The sequence below is a fragment of the Cupressus sempervirens genome, chromosome 5 (genome assembly GCF_028749045.1).
Source record: "Cupressus sempervirens isolate cs-2001-9-10 chromosome 5, ASM2874904v1, whole genome shotgun sequence".
NCBI lineage: Eukaryota > Viridiplantae > Streptophyta > Pinopsida > Cupressales > Cupressaceae > Cupressus > Cupressus sempervirens.
Window position 1 is genome coordinate 1,043,341,306 of NC_143122.1, and position 19,287 is coordinate 1,043,360,592.

Here is a 19,287-nt window from a genome sequence, read left to right on the forward strand (position 1 = left end):
AAGAAGCAAACATCATTATAATGTTTCTCCACTAGTGACATTGGAATTCTTAGTCTTTGCTTCATAGAATTCTTAAAATCTTCAAAGTAGCTTGTCATTACTATTTCAAAATTCTCTCCAAGTTTCTCTATCATCTCTAAAATTTTTACTATGACGCAGAGTAGCACATCAAAAGTGTGCTTTATGGGCCTTCCACAATATTTCAAACTTATAGAACCAACTCTACTCCAACATTCCTTAATCCTTATTATGTTCATAGACATAATAGGCCTAATTAGGCTTGGATTACAAAGAAACTACCAAAGAATGGGTACATAGAATCAATCCAAAAATTTAGATATATTATTCTACTAAATACTTAGGTATGGATTCACATCTATACTCATTATCAACCATTCAAATGAATGCAAGAATGTTGCATCTTATAAGAACAATTTCTGAATCAGGGTAGAATTTAAAACCCTTAATCAGTCATTAATAACTTCCATAAATAAAAGAATTAAACCAATAATTTTTTTGAGATTCAATAATAGTGAGTTACCAATATTTTCTCCAAGTTATAGCCAAATCAAAAAAGGAAATAAAAGTTATTATAATTTCCTCAATAAGCTAACCAGTCTTTACCAAAATGGCCATAAATTCTTTTAAACATAATGAAAATAATCCAAATCAAAACAAAATGAAAGATAACTCATATAATTTTCTAAAAATATAAGTTTTAGGTCTGTATCATTCAAAATTAGTTCTCATCAATAAAAACATTAGAGAAATTGTAGGAAAAAATAATCAGAAAACTGAAATATACAACATCAAAATTATTTTTCTTCCATTCCAAATCCTTCCTCCAACTTCTCCAACTTACCATTTCATGTTTTGGAGACAAAATATATATAATTTGAAATCACATTAAACTCTCCAACTAACCTACAAATACCCATTAACATATTCAAAACAACTTTTAAAAAGTTGTCACCAAGTTGTAAAAGTTGTCATTACAATTTTGGCAACTTTTGAACAACTTTTACAATTATTATGCAAATGACTTAAATTTTTTCATAAAACCTTGAAATATGATTAAAATTACTTTAGGACTTAAATTATATCAATTCCACTCTATTTTTATACATTTGAGTGATTTTTCCATACTTGACATTTTTCAGGACCTTGTAAGTCACTATGGTTTTAATGACTTTTATAGTCTTACAAAATAATTTGAATGAACTCCAATAGGTCCTTACATAAAATTAAAACCATATTAGAGACAATTTAAAATATTAATCTATCCATGCAACACCCAATGAATAGGTCCTCCTATACCATACTGTCATTGGCCTATTGATCTTCCATGCTATTTGACCAAATGTTGGAAAAGTATTATGCACATAGAAGAATATGTAGACAACTAGTGAACTGAATTTCTATTGTGAAATATTTTTCTTCCTTATGGCTTCCAAGTTTTCTGATAACTGTTGAAGTGTGTGATCTTTCTTCACTATCTTATAACCCAAATCCATATCCATGCAAGATACACTATTCAATCTACTTGATTGAAAGAACTTGTGAGCAATTAATCTCACTGAAAAGTCAATTAGGGGATCAAAATTTGTATCTATGGACATCCCTCTCTTATTCCATACTACCTTTGTATTTCTCTCAATTACCTCCTTTGCATCACTATGCATAGTTTTAGGTTTGCCTAGGGTTGGATACCCTGTCAGTCGATTGATGATCCTTTTAGTGATCTTAATGGGTCCATTCTCTAACCAAATGAAATTTTATGAATATGACTCAGAACAATGTGTATCCAATCATTCTTAAAAAATTGGGGAAAATCTACGACATGATTTAACCCTTTTCATTTAACAATCTTGTACTCTTCGTTCAAAACTCCATTATCACATAATTTACTATATGCATCTCTTATTTCCATGTCTCCAACATCTCCTATATTTCAAGTGTAGTATCATCTAACATCTTGTATAATTAAAACTTGTGGTGCTATCATCGATAGTGTACTAGATGGGTCTCCCTTATATGCTATCTTAGGAATAACTTAGAAGGGTGGTATTATAATTTCATTACTGATTAATTAAACATTAAAAAAATTCTTTTCCTTCCTTCCTAATGTTTTTAGAAGAGCTAGATGCCATTTTATGTATCTAAGGTTCACAAAAATTCAAACAGTGAAACTCAGTACTCAATAAATACCTAATGAATCTGATCAATGATGATGAGTAGTGACTGAATCCAGTTTGTAAACACTTGAATATTTCTCCTTAGTTCACCTTATTCTCTTCGTACACTCTTTGATCTCTAATGAATGAAAATGAGTTAAAAATTAACTATATAACCCTTGATATTAGACAATAAATGCTTAATACTTATACAACTGTAAGCTCAACTATCATAGGATTTCCACTCACTCAACTTACACATGATTTCCACCACACTTAGAAAAATCATGAAAACCAACAAAACTATAGATTTCTTCTAGGTTCTAACCAATACATTTCATCTTAATTCATGCATATATTATCTTTTTAGAACTCATAGTCTTGGAACTGATGTATGAAATAACTTTGAAATATCAGTCTCACACATAACTTTTGATTGCCTAGTTGGTGGTGATGTGATCAACTGATCCATTAGATGAAGTGACCTCATTTGAACTTGATGTGTTGCAATCTTCATTCTTCTTCCATGATTTGTTCATCTATACTTTGACCTTCTCAACATTAGCCTTCTCTTTGCCTTTATTGTTTCCATTACTCGGCATTGGTGATCTAGTTGGATAGTTTCTGATGATAAGACCAGTCTTCAAAAAACTAAAGCATTTAATCTCAATCAACCATCTATTTTAGCTATCTCTGAGATGGGTTCTAATGCAATCTTCAAGAACATGTCCATACTCTTGACAATAGTGACAATTATACCTTGTGCTATAATCCCAATTGTAGGATTTTCCATTGTATTGTACCTATGTCTACTTGTTTGATGTCCACTTGCCATTAGATCTAAATTCATATGATTTATGTCCATACTTCTCAAAATTGTGGAAATATCCTTCAAATATTTGTGTGTTTAAGGTCTTGATCCCATATTCATGTGCCTGATGTCCTTGCTTATTGCACCTATGATAGCAACCCTTGAATTTATGCTTAGGGTTTTGATTTGCATTTTTTCTCCTGCAAACATTTGTTGTATGACCCAACTTTTCATAATTATGACAAGTGGGTTTGTAGTTCTTACCTTTTTTATTTCTTTTTTCACCACTTTTAGATGATTCTCCTTCCTCAATACTAGTATATCCTAATCCAATAGTTCCATTGTTAGATCTAGGAGATCTTATTAGTCTCTTAAAGTATTTGATGGCTTTACTAGGTTTGTTGAAAATTTCAGAAAATTCATTTTCTTTTCTTAGTTCATTCCTCAATTGTTTATTTTATAACTTTAAGGTTGTGATCTCAATATCCTTTCCATTTAGTTCATGATTGGAAATCATTAATTGATTCATTGTATCTAGTTGCATGTTAGCAATCCTTTGCACCTCTGATGTCTTCTCTTTGAGTTTGTTGGTCAATGTTCTTTTTTCATCTTCAATCATGACTTTTTCTTCCTCAAATTTCTTTTTCTACTTGATCACCTCACATTGTAGTACTGATTGGACTACTTGTTTTATCTTAAGATTTCTTATCTCCTCAGTTAGGGCTAGCTGGTCGGCTGAATAACTTAAAAACAAAGGATTGGAAATCCTTTCAAAATGACTCCATGATTAGACAAAATCATTTGGTTTCCTAAAAATAACATACTGAATTCATTTTATTTTGTCAACCCAAGAGTGTAAGCTTGAGAGGGTGTTGCAAAGTATATGCTTTGATTCCTCTTTAAGTCATTACAACTAAAATAAAGGGAATGATGAACGAGACTTAATCTAGAAATTGAAATGACATCTTATTTTAGGTCTTAAAGTAATACTATAAATAGTAAATCTATCTATACACCTATGCTGCAGGAATAGTTCATTGATTCTCTTATCAATGGTTGTAGGAACAACAAAGTTCTACCTTGCAAAGAAACAAACAAGGAATGAAATCTATTCTAATAGAATAGTTCACTCACCAAGTGGGCCTCTTTGGATTAGTGAATAGAAAAGACAATCAAGATAAAAGATGTAAACTTAAACTTGGGATTCTATTCATTCATGGTAAGAGATTACATCTGATTAAAAACCAGATCACACATTACTATTATGAAAATCAATCTATTCTATCTTTCTCCTTTCAAAAACTTCTTTCAAAGCTATAGTGGGCATTATTTAAAAGGGAAACGACAATAATTTCCTAACTCTACGATCACTCCATCAATGAGGATCAATTATAGATTCATAAAGTTTGCAATAAAAATATCAAAAACTGTGATTAAATCCTTCAAGAATATAGTAGATTGAGGGAGCTATATTTGTGTGCTACCGAAATAGAAAACATTCAATATCTTGCTAGTTTATGACAATTCAACTATCTGGTTGGCTTTGACTTAGTACTAAGGTGTTGACTTTGAATACACATGGAAGGTACCTACAAAACATTGACTGCATACAACTTCTTTATACATATATTCATTTCATTATCAATGTTAGAAAAAGGTGTAATGTTCAAACTATCACTCTTTGTAAATCCTATGGCTATAGGAGGGAATCTACCCAAACATAACATGGATGAGGAAAAATTTATTAGCATGTAACTTCCCTTCATTGTACCATAGAAGTACATAGATTCAAGAGAGCATAACATATCTAAACTATTTATTCTTCAACTTCATGTCTTAACATGCATATAACATATTCATAAAATCATAACTTCATTTTCTTAGAACTCTAAAGTCATAACTATTTCAGCAAGATAATTGTCTAAAACAAGATAAAAAGAATCTCAAAATAATGGCCTTTTAGAGGTTCATCATTCCCCCCAATTGATCTATTGTTGGTCCCCAACAACCATGAAGTTCTTGATTTGGGCCCAAATTTTCCAATCACTAAGTGACTTTTCTCATGGCTCATTCTGAACATAGTCAAAGTAACCATAATTTTCCTTGAGCCTTCTCCAATGCCACTCTTCAATTACCATATCACGATCCTCTGCATTATCAATTTACTAAAAGTAGTGGCTGCATGAGAATAGGAGGTTGATACCATAGTGGAAGCCAATGTCTGCACTAATTTCTCCCCAACTCAATATACCATGGAACCCTAATAGTAGAAAGAGTTAAATTCTAAGGGAAGTGGGGTTCTCTTATCCTTAGGTCATGTGGCATCCTTGTCCACTATTGCCTTGAAGCATTAATTACTGTCTCAATATCTTGAGATGAATGTTGTTCCCAGTGTGTAAAAGCTCACTCTCTAACTGAACACACTTTACTAGATCCTATAGGGTTTCCTAGAATAAAAATCCAATCCAAAAATTCCCATCTAGAGTGTTGAACCTCTAGTCTCATGAGCAGTGGTGTTGTCATTTCACTCTCCCTGCAAGGTGAAGCTTGATGTTCTCTACTTATCTCATTCTATATCCATGACATCACTGCTCTCAACTGCACATCCCCTACATACATGGGTGAGTTTCACTTTGTGTTGTTAGGTACTACTAGATTATGGAGATACAATTCACAGAGTAAAATTTTCAAATCCATGGGAATAGATTGGAATGCATCATAAAACTCATGTGGGGTAGAAATAGAGGGATTAAGACCTTCCACAATTCTAGTCAATTTAAAATTTGCAAGTTTCTCTTTAAGAAATAGGACATACACTGGTGATGGTGACCTGCATTCCATTAATTCAGGAATCAATCCTATAATCTGTTCAATTCTTCTTTTCAAGACTTCATTCTAGTTTGAACTTTGTTTCAACTGGTAGCCTTGTTCATTGATAACATGTTTTAATTTTTCTTTCTCTAGTTTCCATTGAGATCTCTCCCATAAGAACTGTTGAAACAAATTAATACCTGCAAGAAAAGGTGTAGACAAATTGGGTGGTGGTAATGGTTCTTGATTAAAGAGGTCTATCCATTTAGATGCCAAATGGGAATTTGTGTTGACATTCTATGGTGTGGAGCATTCTCATTTTCTTATGACAATTGTTGTAACCACATTTTCTTCCCTACTGGATTTAGTAGTTGTTGTATCTAATGTGTTTAGCCCATCTTGATCAAGTTTTTCTATTACTTCCTTAACAATTTCTGGTCTAAATTTTGGGTAGGCCTCTGAAGGGAACTCTGGAGGATTTTCACCAATATCTTGCATATCAATGCTTTCCTCAAATTCCTCGAATGCTTCAAGCTCACAAAACTCCTCATCACTATCAATAAGTACATAGTTAACAATATAGTCAACTTGAGGCTATAGATTCCAGAATTTGTACTCATTCTCACTGGCTACATTTTGCTACAATTTTTCCTCCAGAGAGGACTCCTTTTCACATTCAAAAAACTCAAGGGTAACTATTGGAACAGAGCTTTGAGGAACCCTATTTCCCTCAGATAGTCTTGCACTACACCTTATGGGTAGTGTAGACAAGCATGGAGGATTCTTTTGTTTCATCTGGCTTACAAGTATTTCCATCGCAGGTGCTTCAAGAGATTTTTTTGGACCTTCGTCCTCTTGTTAGTGCAGGGTTTTAGTAATGTTACTCTCATCATTTGGTTGTTGTTCTAACCTTTCTGCCTCAAGTTCCACAACTTTATCTTTATCTTTCTCAATGGTAGATCTATTCTTAGCAGATGATGGGGTCTCAGGGGCACTAGCAACTTCTACATTTTTTCTTTTCATTTTGCTAGCAATAGGGGCTTCAACTTTGTAAATCCTCTTCTTAGTCGGTCTAGAACTAGAGGGAGAGGCTTAAGGAACATTTTCAACTCTGTGAACAACTTTACAAAAACTAATAGATGTTCTTTCCCTATGTCCAACACCCTAGCCTCTAGGGATGACCAACCTATTGAGCTATCATTTAGGATGATGCATAATGACATGAATCCTCTCAAACTCCTCTCTTGAAAAGTTAATCTGGGATCAATTCCAAGGTTCTGAGCAATCTTACAACCTACTAGAATCTACTTAGTTGAAAATAAATATGAGTGTTCATGAGGAGGCCTTTACTGGTTCATTAGACAATTTGTATGAGATGTAAAATCTGCCTACTATTTCGAAAGAATAAAACACACAAAAGTAATATATTTTTCTATTTTTCTATTTTTATGATGAATGCAATCTAACCATGCAACTATATGAATTCCTAATTTAACCAAGAGATTAATAAAGAAAATAACAAAGATAGGGTAACAATAAGTTTAAGAAAATAACATGAAATTAAAATCCTAACAAACATAAACCATAGAAACAACACATCTGCAAGTTAAGCCTTCGAAAAGATTAGTAGGTAACCAATGAACATAGGAGTAGCACTTCCTTAATTCCACTGATGCAATGATTGATGGGAATTTTGTAACTGTAAGATGTTCAACTTTTCATTAGATCACAAGGCCACAGAAAGTGCACTCATGTGAGATGAAAATCTATGCAGGAACAATATGATGATCTCTTGTCAAACTAAGTACATTAGCAGAATTTGTAGACCCATAGCAAACACTAGAATTAAAAGATTTCACAACTAGAACAATGCAATAAAACTATTGTCTCAATTACATTCCATGAACATACATCCACAAAATATAACATACTTAGGCAAGAATCAATACATTCCAAATGCAAGCACCAAAAAAATATATTATTGCATCAAAATAATGGTGGCCTAGAATACATATTACATTCCCTGATTTATAAGAAATCTTCTTCTCAATTTGTGTTGAGAGGGAGAGATATCTTTATGCAATCATATGCTTCTAAATTAATAAAAAAAATCTATTTATGTACAAACTAACTCTCTAAATGGTGCTAAGTAGGACTCCATCTATATTTATATCGTTAAATGGATGCATGAACCTTTACATGTCTTACAAGAAATAAAGTATGAGAAAATAAGAAGAAGAAAGCCTTTAGATGATGTAGGAGTGTTTGGAAGTGCCAAAAATAGAAGCTTCATCTTCACTAGGGGTATGTAGGAGTTGCACACCTAGCGCACCTGTGTACCTAGTGCACCTAGTGCACCTGCACACCTTGGAAGCAAGTTCCAAAAAATGCAAAATTTCACCAAATGTCAAAACTAAAATTTTGGCTTCATGCTTTTGTTCCCCTTTATACTAGAGCTATGTCTGGGTATTTGCCCTTGAATTTCTCTATGATCTCAGTGAATTGAGTTGCATCAGGAAAATATAAGGCTTCATATTTGTCTTTTACTTTCTAAATTTAGTTGCCCACCTCGATGTGAGTCTCAGCAAAATCTTCAAGTTTCACATCCAACTCTGATAATGCTTCTTCCATTCTGAATGCTTGTCTAATGTCATCATCATTAGAAGCTTCTTCAAAAGTATTCTAGAATTGTTCAACTACTACTTCTATAGGTATCAATTTGTCCCTGGAATCATCTTCAAAAATCTCTAGCAAGCATTACTATAATGTTTCTCTACTTCCAAAATTTTCTTTTGGGTTTGATCCTTGAGGTTATGAATCTCTACGTGTAATGTTTTCATTACTTTATTGTCATCCACAATTTTTTCTATCCAATCATCAATCTTATCTAACTCTTTTACTATATATACCTCCATTAGCATTCGATACCTTTGGCCTTTGATTGCCTGTACCACCTACAAGTCTTTGCCCTAGGTATGTATGTCATCCATCAAAGCAAAATCTTGATTCAAAATGGCCACTAGCCTATCCGCAATATCCTGCATATGGTTTAGTAGCTTCAAATTTCCCTATATAATCTCTACACTTTTCTCTTCAAAACTTTCTTGCCATTGCTAACAAGCTTTCAAAAATGGATCTAGCTATACTGCACCCTTATCCCTTCTCCCCAGTTCTATGTTCAAGGTTTCTTTAGGATTTGTAGGATCTAAAGGAACACCAACTTCACTTAGATATCCTTTTAGGATCTTATTCTATCTTCGAAGTGCTATCAATTCTACCCCATCCTGTTCTAAGTGTTTAAACACTTCTTTAATTCTTGTTGTCACCATCAACTTAGCAGTGTCCAAGATAGGTTTCGCAAGCATGACCTCCCTAATATAATAATCTCTTGGAGTCAATTATTCAATATCTATATGTAGAGGAGGGATAGCCATGTGAGAAAATAAGTCTTGGTTCTCATCACTCATAATGAAGGCTAATGCTCATGCATCCTTTGGTGGTGACTCAAGTTTCCTAAGAACTTCAATCAATTCCATCCTATCATCTTCTTTAGTAGTGAATTGTTTCCTCTTGTTTCTAATCACTTCTTTTCTTAGGTATCTTGGGACATAATCTATCAGGGATTTGTCTTTTGAAGATGAAGGAGTTTTCTCAGATATACTCTTCCCTTTATCACTCCTCTCTAGAGTCTTCTCCTTTAGTGAGAGATCCACACTGAGAGTCTTTGTATCCATGGAGTCCATAGTTCTTACCTCTATGTCTTAGGAAGCTTGTTGAGGTTTCTCATTTATTTGTCCTTCCTCTAACACTTTGTTGGTGGATTGTTATTGTGGCTCTTCCTCTTGTCCTACTTGAACCTATTCTTCTTCATTGTTTGGAGGAAGATGAGTAGTTGATCCTTTATCTACAAAAAATATAACTTGAACTGGAGATGGTGGAGCTACTTCTTGCCCTTGTAGCTTTGGTGGCATCTGAATCCAATCCTCCTATCAAGGTTGATTAGTTGGAGTGTCTCTTATTTTGTTTCCCATCAATTTAGTACCAACTGGCATAAAATCAAAATTTGACATTTGGAAGACATCAGTCCCCTCAACATCCTATTGATCAATCCACTATTACATTTCATCCTATGAAGTTGTAGACTGAATAGTCTGCTTAGGAATGGATGGTGGTGTAATTGTGGAGCTTCTTCTCCATTCCAACTCTGTAGCTCTAGGAAGCTGAGTCCTCTAGTTCAAAGGAAAGTTATCCTCTTCGTCCTCATCATACTCTTCTTCCTCTCCTTCTAGGATAACTTTTGAGACTAATGGGAAATGAATAACTCTCCTAATGACCATTTGTCTCCTCTTGATTGAAGTCTTAATCTTTCTTCTCTTAGGAGCAGATGGGAAGGTTTGTACCTCTTGTTGAGGTGGAGATACTTCTTGCACTTTTTTTTTCAGCTCCTCCTTGCTCTTGTTTAGTTGACGACACTTAGGGATTGTCCTAAGTCTATGTGCCTTCCACATTCTCCAACCCTTGTACATTTTCTTCTTATGGTTGTGGAGGTGCTTGAGTTGCTTCCTCTTTTGGCTTGGCTTGTTGAGGATAATTTCTCTTCCTCTTATCTTTACTTTTCTGAGCCGTATAATATCCAACTTGTCTATCAAGTTGGTGTACTATTTCCAGCCTCACATGGGAATGAGCTGTAAATGTGGGTATTATGACCTTAGCTCCTTGACCTCTTGCTGGGTAGGCTTGAGCATGAAAGACTACCACTTGAGGAATTAGATAGAGTTTGAAAGGTCTCTTGATCCAATCCTTTGTCAGTTTGATAATGTGCCTTGCCCTGTGATTAATGTCTTGGTTTTCTTCCTTATCAACCTCACCATTCATGATATGTTGATCACCAATTTTGTCCCTTTTGAACAATGGATCAAGGACATCTTCAGTATCTTGTTGCACTATCTTCAAATGAACCTTTATCTTCAAAGCACTCCCTACCAGATAAAGAGTAATCCTACAATAATCCCTTATACGAATATCATAGTTGTCTAGTGCATTCATCTAGTGATCCTTAATTGAATCTTCATGCTGAAATGTCTTGCCAGCTAGAAATTGCTCTCCTCCAATGTTATCAAAATAGGGCCTAGGAGAACTATATTCATCCAAAGGCTATTGATCCCACTTAGACTCAAAATATATCTTGTCTTCAAACAACATTGAAAGGTCCTATAGTAATAAGCCATACCCATATTATTTTGTGTTGCCTTCATACTCTTTTGTGTGCAGACAAGAGTTTTCAAGCAATCTCCAATAGTATAAGTCTATCACTTGGGTACTTAGGAAGCTTATTAGGATTGATTGTCATAACCACTACCCTCAAACAAATGAATGTTCAATACTAGATGTAATAAGCTCCAACCTTTGAAATCTTTGCAGTTGCCTCCTTAGACATCCTCTTAACATAATCCCCTTTAATGAATTGGATTATTGCGAATATAAAAGCATCATTTACTATCCTATATTCCTTTCTATGCTTTGGAAGATTCTTTTTCACCAGCTAAGGATATACTGTATAGGGCCATGCATTTGCATCTTGCATGCTACCCTTTTTGTAGAGCCCTAGATAATTTCCTACCCTTGCAGCTAACAAGTACACCAAATATGATGTCATATAGAACTTTTGGTTATTCTTAACTACCACTAGCTACTCACCCAAGTTCTCACTAAGAGTAGAAGCCCAATCAATTCACATCTTCACCATTTTGATAGTCTTAATAAAGTGCACCATCCAAATATTCAAGTGCCCCGATGTTGGCAAGCCAATGACTCTACTAAAAAGTATTATGGAATATCCAATATCTTCTTTCATGTAGCCTCTTGTCATGTCCACTTTGCTTACTTTTTTCCCTAAAGGAGTCTTCTCAATAAGATATGAGGCCTAGATGATTTCAGAAGCTTCCTCTACATGTTAACTATACCATCTCTCTGCTTGGTGATAGGTCAGTCTGATGAACTAATCTGCTCCTAGAAGATGGAGCACCTTCTCTATGTTCTTGGGTTAGAGATCTAGGATGATCTCTCCAGTTATGCTCTTCACAACCCTTTCTTTATAAACATAGTTCTCAGTGAGTTTCATGATCAGCTCAGAGGACTGCACTGAAACTAGATATGATGTTGCATTAACAAGACCTGATCGGATTAGAGTGGATATCATCAGGGATCTTTCTATTAGTTTTTTGTGCAATGCTAAGAATATGCTTAAATTTGTATGACCTAATTCGATGTCCCAGATTTCTAAATAATCATCTTGAAAGCATGACTTGGCTAGAACACCTTGAAATTTGAACACCATGGGCTTTGGGATCATCTTTGTAGCAAGGGAGGATGATGAAGAAGCCATTGAATCTACACAAAAATAATGTGTATTAGTCCAAATTCAAAGAAAAATTAATTAATTCAAAGCCTAATAATGACACAAACTGAACCCAAAAACCTAATTTTACCCCTTATATGCAAAAAAGGGTACACCTAGAGCACCTCAGAGGTGCGCCTGGTGCACCTTTTTCTTTAACAAAAATTAATAGCTGAGGGTGTGCACTAGCATGCCTCATGGGATGTGCTTGGTGCACACCTCATGTATCATTTTTGATGCACTTGGGAGGATAAAGGCGCATAGTTGTGCACCTAAATAGGTGTTAGCCTTTTAGATTAAAAAAAAAAAAGTTTTTTAATGTTTACCAAAAAAAGATGCACTGCTGTGCACCTTATTTTGGGTTTTTTTGTCTGTGTAAGTGTAATGAAGGGGGTGAGGCATGGAGTAGCACACATGATGAGGTGCGATAGTGCACAATACTGATCTCGAAGTGAGGAGAATGAAGACAAGTGGGGAGGTGGGAGGTCCCTGAGTTATATAGACCTAGGACCCAGTACACCCCTTGGTGCTATGTAGATGTGTTGTTGTGATACTACATGTCACCAAGGGGTGATGCCTTATTTATGTGATTTGGCACACTAGAGCACCTAGGGAGGTGCACTGGTGTGTCATTTTTTTGCAAAAAAAATGATTTTTCCTCCCAAATTTTTGATTTTTGAAATTTGGGTTTTCCAGTCAGGACCCAGACTTGACTAAAGACACGAGGAAAATTGTTAGAAAAGACTTGGACCACAAATTAGGGTTTTGGAAAGCCAAAAAATAAAATAGGAGGTCCCCATTTCTAGGAAAAATGGGGCATGCATTGTGAAACCACAACACAACCTAGGCCCTACATCATTTAATTGCAAAAACTCTTCCCATGTCCCAATTGATTTCTTATTCAACTCCCTTTCTATGATTAATTTTATTAAGAAATGGTGAGAGATAGAATGATCCTTTCTTGATTGCACTAAATAATCTTTCTTCTTAATAATGTTAAATAGGAAATTTGGAAGGTTTACCTATCTGTAATCATGTCATAGATGAGCCAAAATATTGAAATGTAGGGCATGCAGGTATGTGTAATGTCCTTCGCACATAAAGTACTGGATGATAAACATTGCTGGCTGAATAAACTACATCGATAAGGATAATCTAGAAGTACCCTACTTCTTGTCAATTTCTAGTGGAGGGTCCTGGTGTACACTAAATTGTGCCTTAACTGTCCTTAAGTCAAACTCTTTTTCCCAATTTTTGCCTTCTTGGGGTAACCCAGTGACCTTGGCAACCACCTCTTCTATGAACTCAATTCTCAGGCCCTTAACTACTATAATGCCATCCTTTAAGGTGGTCATGAATTGAAGAGCAACCTCTTCATAAAATCCTTTTAGACTAAGATAGTAATCCAACCATCCCCTTCTTCTAAACATCTCACAACTGACTGCATCACCCAAAAGAACCCAATGATCAACTAGCTCATACCTCTAGAGTCCTCCACCCATTGTTGGTTTCAACAAAATTTTGGCAAAATTGTGATGTTTCAGAGCTTGGGGAATCAAAGTTTACAATATTATGACACTTTTTATTTTAGAAAAAATGACATGTACTTGGAGAGTTTAATGCATAATATCTCATAATATCCTTCTTGCATCAAGTTTCATAATTTTCGCTTGTGTATAGGTCCATCACCTAAACACATTGAAACTTATCATTAAACTTAAGTGACTACATTTAATGTCCTTAATTTCATAATGATGCAATCATAGAAGGACAAGTCATCAACATGTTCCATTAAGCATTCAATTACTTCCAGTCATCTCAATTAACTTTTAAAGTTACATGCGATTTGAAATTGATTTGAAAACAAATATTTAAATATTTCCCTCCCCTGACTATGAAAAGGCATGGCTCCCACTAGGATAGGATATGAAAGAGTGAATAATTATAAAAAAATCCAAATCCTAACAAAGCATGAATAAAATAAAATAAAATACATGCAAAGTTATGTGGTATGTACCTAGCAACTATTGTAGGAAAGATGATCTGGAAAAGATCATCAGAATTGACAGAGTGATGGGATGGAATGGTAAGATGGGAAAGAGAGAAGGTGAAGTGGAGTGGATAGTGAAGAAATTATTTATTATGAATGCCTTGAACAGAGTCAAGAAGTATTAGGAGTGAGGGTAGGAGAACCAAACTCTTTGGCTATAGGAATGAGAATATCCTCATTGTGCTAGAATTACTATAGGAACTCCTCACAGCTAACTGGTTTATTTTAAAGCTTGAGGTGATGCCCATTGACAAGTAACTTGAAGTGGCCAAAATTAATGGAAGATAATTGAATTGCACCATTTGGAAATACATCAATGATCTCATATAGTCCTAACCAGCGTGTTTAAAACTTCCCTAGATTGTGCTGGTATTTGGAGTCATAAAGGAGTACCCAATCTCCTACAATAATTTTTTTCTCTTTGATAAACCTATCATGCCACTATTTTCTTTGGTGCTAAATAAGCTCAGTGTTTTTTAATGTAGATTTCTGCCATTCATCAAGATCGTTTAAACTTAGAATTTGGTCCTGTTGGGAAATAGTGAGTTCTATATTGAGCTCCAAAGAAATCCTCATTGTTTTATATTCAAATTTTATGGGTATTACTTTTGACTTACCATAGACAAGCTCAAAGAGAGTAAAACCACTTGTGGATTTCCAAGTGGTTCTATAAGCCCACAGAGCTTCAAGAAGGTGTGTGGCCGAATCCTTCCTATGAAGTGTTATGATCTTGGTGAGGATAGATTCTAGCTCACTATTATTAACTTGTACTTGACCATTAGCCTGTGGATGATAATGTGATGATTTACCATGCCTAATAGTATACTCCTTCATAAGAGTAGTTATCAAATTTGATATAAACTGAGCCCCTTGATCAAATGTCAATTCCCTAGAGACTCAAAACTATGTAAAGATGGATTCATATAAGAACTTGGCCATGTTGATATCCCTTGGGTGTTTTATGGGTTTAGCCTTTGCTCATTTGGTTACATAGTTAGTGCAAACCAGAATGCAGGATTTGCCTTATAAAGAATGTTCAATAGGGCCTACAAAGTCAATCCCCCATTTGTTAAAGGGTGCAATAACCACTTGAGGCTACAAGGGAATTTCATCTGATTTAGTGGGCCTTTCCATTCATTAAAATTTGTCACATTTCTTTGTATATCTAGCCAAACCTTGTGCAGACTTGGCAAATAATACCCAATTGTCAAGATTTTGAAAGCGATTCTTTTAGCTACAAAGTGACCTCCATAGAGCTCATCATGACATGCCTTTAAGACATCATATGTTTCATCCTCTCTTATACACTGATGCATGACTTGATTAGGTTTAGTATAGAACATAAATTTAGCGATCCATGAATAGTTAAAGCTTTTCTCTACTAGTAATTTTCTTGATTTGGTAGAGAAGTGAACTGGCATTTTACTTGTGGTGAGATAGTTAGCAATATTTGTGTACCATGGATTCTATGCTGACAATAGAAAAATTTGTTCATTTGGAAAACTATCACCAATAGCTGTAGGATCATTAGGGACATGCAACCAAGAGAGAAATTTGGCTACCACATTAGCCTTTCTAGGTTTCTTTGCTATAGTGATATCAAATTCTTGCATGAGTAACAACTAGCGAGGTAATCTTCATGATATTGCAGGCTTGTTAAACAAATATTTGATAGTATAATGGTTAGTGTGGACAAATATTTCATAGCTAGTAATATAGTGCCTAAATTTATTGAGGGCATAGATGACTACAAGTGATTCCTTTTCAGTGGTTGTGTAGTTAAAATTTGCACCTTGCAAATTTTTATTGATGAAATAAATGAGATGTTCAACTGAGTCTACTTTTTTTCCTAGCATGACACCGATAACATAGTCTGCAACATCTGTATCAACGTGAAAATGCAATCCCCAATTAGGTCCTCTCAGAACAACTGATGCGATAAGAACTTCCTTAAGTTGCAGCAATGATGTAGCAGAATCAGAGTCCCAAGAAAATTCAAAATCCTTTTTAAGAAGGTTGTAGAGGGGCGCTGCAAGTTGACTAAAGTTTTTAATCAATCTTCTATAATATCCAGCATGTCCCAAAACATTGCATACATCTTCTGCTTCTCTGGTATAGGCAAGGTACTAATGACTTCAATCTTTGCTAGATCTACTTGGATGCCCTTAGATGAGATGAAATGACCTAGCACTACACTTTCCCCCATCAACATAAAATATTTTTCACTATTTAAGGAAATATTATAGACTTGACATCTTTTGAGTACTATTTCTAAATTTTCTTTTGCTTCCTCAAAAGTAGCTCCATAAATAGTAAAATCATCCATGTAGATCTCCATACAATTAGTAGAGATATTTGAAAAGATACTGATGACAACTCTTTGAAACGTGGATGGGGCATTGCACAAGCCAAAAGGAAAAACTAAGTAGGAAAATGTTCCCCATGGGTAGGTAAAAGTTTTTTTTTGTTGATCCTCTGGAGCTATTTGTTCTGATTGTAACCACTAAAACCATTTAGAAAATAAAAATACTTTTTTCCAGCTAGGTTCTCAAGGACTTGGTCTATAAATGGCAAGGAGAAATAGTCTTTCTTAGTGGCTAAATTGAGATCCCTATAATCTACACAAACTCACCATTTCCCTCCCTTCTTTGGTATTATAACCAGGGATGAGACCCATTGGCTTTTAGAGATGGGGTATATAAAACCAACACTTAGTAGTTTCTGAAATTCATTCTTAACTATATCTTTTAAAATATGGTTAACTCTCTTCTGAGGCTATCAAATAGGTTTGAAGTTAGGGCTGATGTAAATCTTGTGAGTGTAGAGCATAGGATCTAATCCTTTCATATGCATATAATCCCAAGTAAATGCTCTTTGATTCTCCTATAATAACTGCAACATAATCTTCCATTGGGAGAGTGATAAGGCATTGCTTGCATTCAATTCTCTACCTAGACCAACTTCCATCTTAATAACCTTATCTACTGTGAATAATTGAGAAATAGGAGAAGAATCCAACTCATGAGGTAATAATGATTGGAGAAACTATGAAGCTTCTAAATGATGTGGTGAATTCAAGGATGGTAATATAGTCTCTAAGATACATTCAACTCGAGGACACACTTGAGACTCTATTCCATATTCATTCAAAATAATGGATGAAATTATTTCATCTTCTTCTCGAGCACTTATAAATGATTCTCTACCTATAATCATCAATTGGTGGATGAAATTGACTTTTGGATCATCATAACCCAAATTTGGCCAGATTACTTGGTCATCTAAGAACATTGGTTGAGTAGGGGAGTGTAAAGTTAGGTTCTTGGTATAAATACCATTGACTATTGTCATCTTTCTAGATCAGCAAGCTATATAAGCATCTGTATTGACCAACTATGGTTGTCCTAAAATTGAAGGATATCCTCCCATATTATCCTTTGGGGAGAGAACAAAAAAATCAACTAGATACTCCCAAGAATTTAAGGTGACTATGACATCTTCTATCATCTCATTTGGCTTAATGGTAGAGCTATCAGTAAGCTAAAGTATGGTGGGTGTCTCTCTAAGGCCATTGATATCTAGTCAAAAAAATACCTCCTTTGTCATAACATTTATAGATCCTCCTAGATCAACTAAAGCATTTTGAACTTGGATCCCATGGATAGTGACTATAACTACATGACTCCTAGGGTCATAATATTTAAGTACAGTTAATTTGTCTAGCATTTCAAAAAAATTTCCTAAGACATGAATTATTTTTGGATCTTTCTTCTTCCTTCCTAGTTGTTTAATGCATGCTTCTTCAATAGCTTTAGTATAGCTAGGGACTTCCTTAATAACATCTAGTAATGGTATTTTTACTGTCATCTACTTTAGCTGGTTAAGAAAATCAATGACTACATGGTTCTCTATGGGCTAGCTTTGTTCCATCAACCTATGGGGGAATGGAGGTTCTTTGGTTATAGGAGAGGTTTTCTGATTTGACTCATTGGTCTACTTAGTCGGAGGATCTTCAACTTCAATTATTATAGGCTTTGGGGTGAAGGAAGAGTAGTGCCTGACCTTGAGTGAATATCATTCAATGAGATAGCATAGCTTTATTGTTGAGCCTGTTGTTTAGTATTTTTTGGATTAGGATTAGGATGAACTAGTAGTTGGGTCTTCTTGGGAGGAGTATTAGTGGCTACAAGAGGAGACATTAAAGCTTGTTGCTGAGGTGGTGGCAATAGGGTTTGCTAACTAGGTTCAGCATTCCAATTTTGTTTTTACTTCCAACCCTACTAAGGTTGCTGTGAACCTTGTTGAGGTTACTGCCAACCATGCTGAGGTTACTTCCAATCCTGCTAAGGTTGTTGTTAACCTTGGTGAGGTTGTTGCCAATTATTATTTCTACTAAAACTAGTATTCTAATTTTTTTGCCATTGATTGTTATAATTATAACTTTGAAGAGGATCTTGTGGCATACCTTGTCTTTGAGCCCATGGTATTCATTGAGAAACATAAAGAACTTCTCCATTTTCATCAACGAGTTTGAACTTAGTAGGCATTGGTTGTGTCTGTACACTTGCAACAAACTTACATCTACATTTCCTTTTATTTTCCCTACAATATGGACAATATTCTGTCAACACGACATTAGCTTCATCTTTCTTCCTTCTAGCTTGCATGGTATCTAGCTGATAGGCTAATTCATTAAGGATGTCTTGCTTGAAATTTGACAGCAAATTGGATAATTCTATCCTTGATACTCCTGAACTACCATTGGACTTATGTGGTAGATCTCTAAGTCCCCTACCTTTCTTCATAGTGGCTCTGGAATAATTTAGGCATATATTCTATATATTAGTCCAAGTTTTTTGAGTGATATATTCTCCTGCCATAATATCTCGAGCTTCAATGCTTCCATCATTCACACCTCTTAGAAAAAGTTGTTTCTTTGATTCGTCATTCAATTGATGCTATGTATTATGCTACATGTTGAACATGAATTGAGAAACATAATCTTGCAAGGTTTCATCATCCTTTTAGGACATTTTGAAAATAT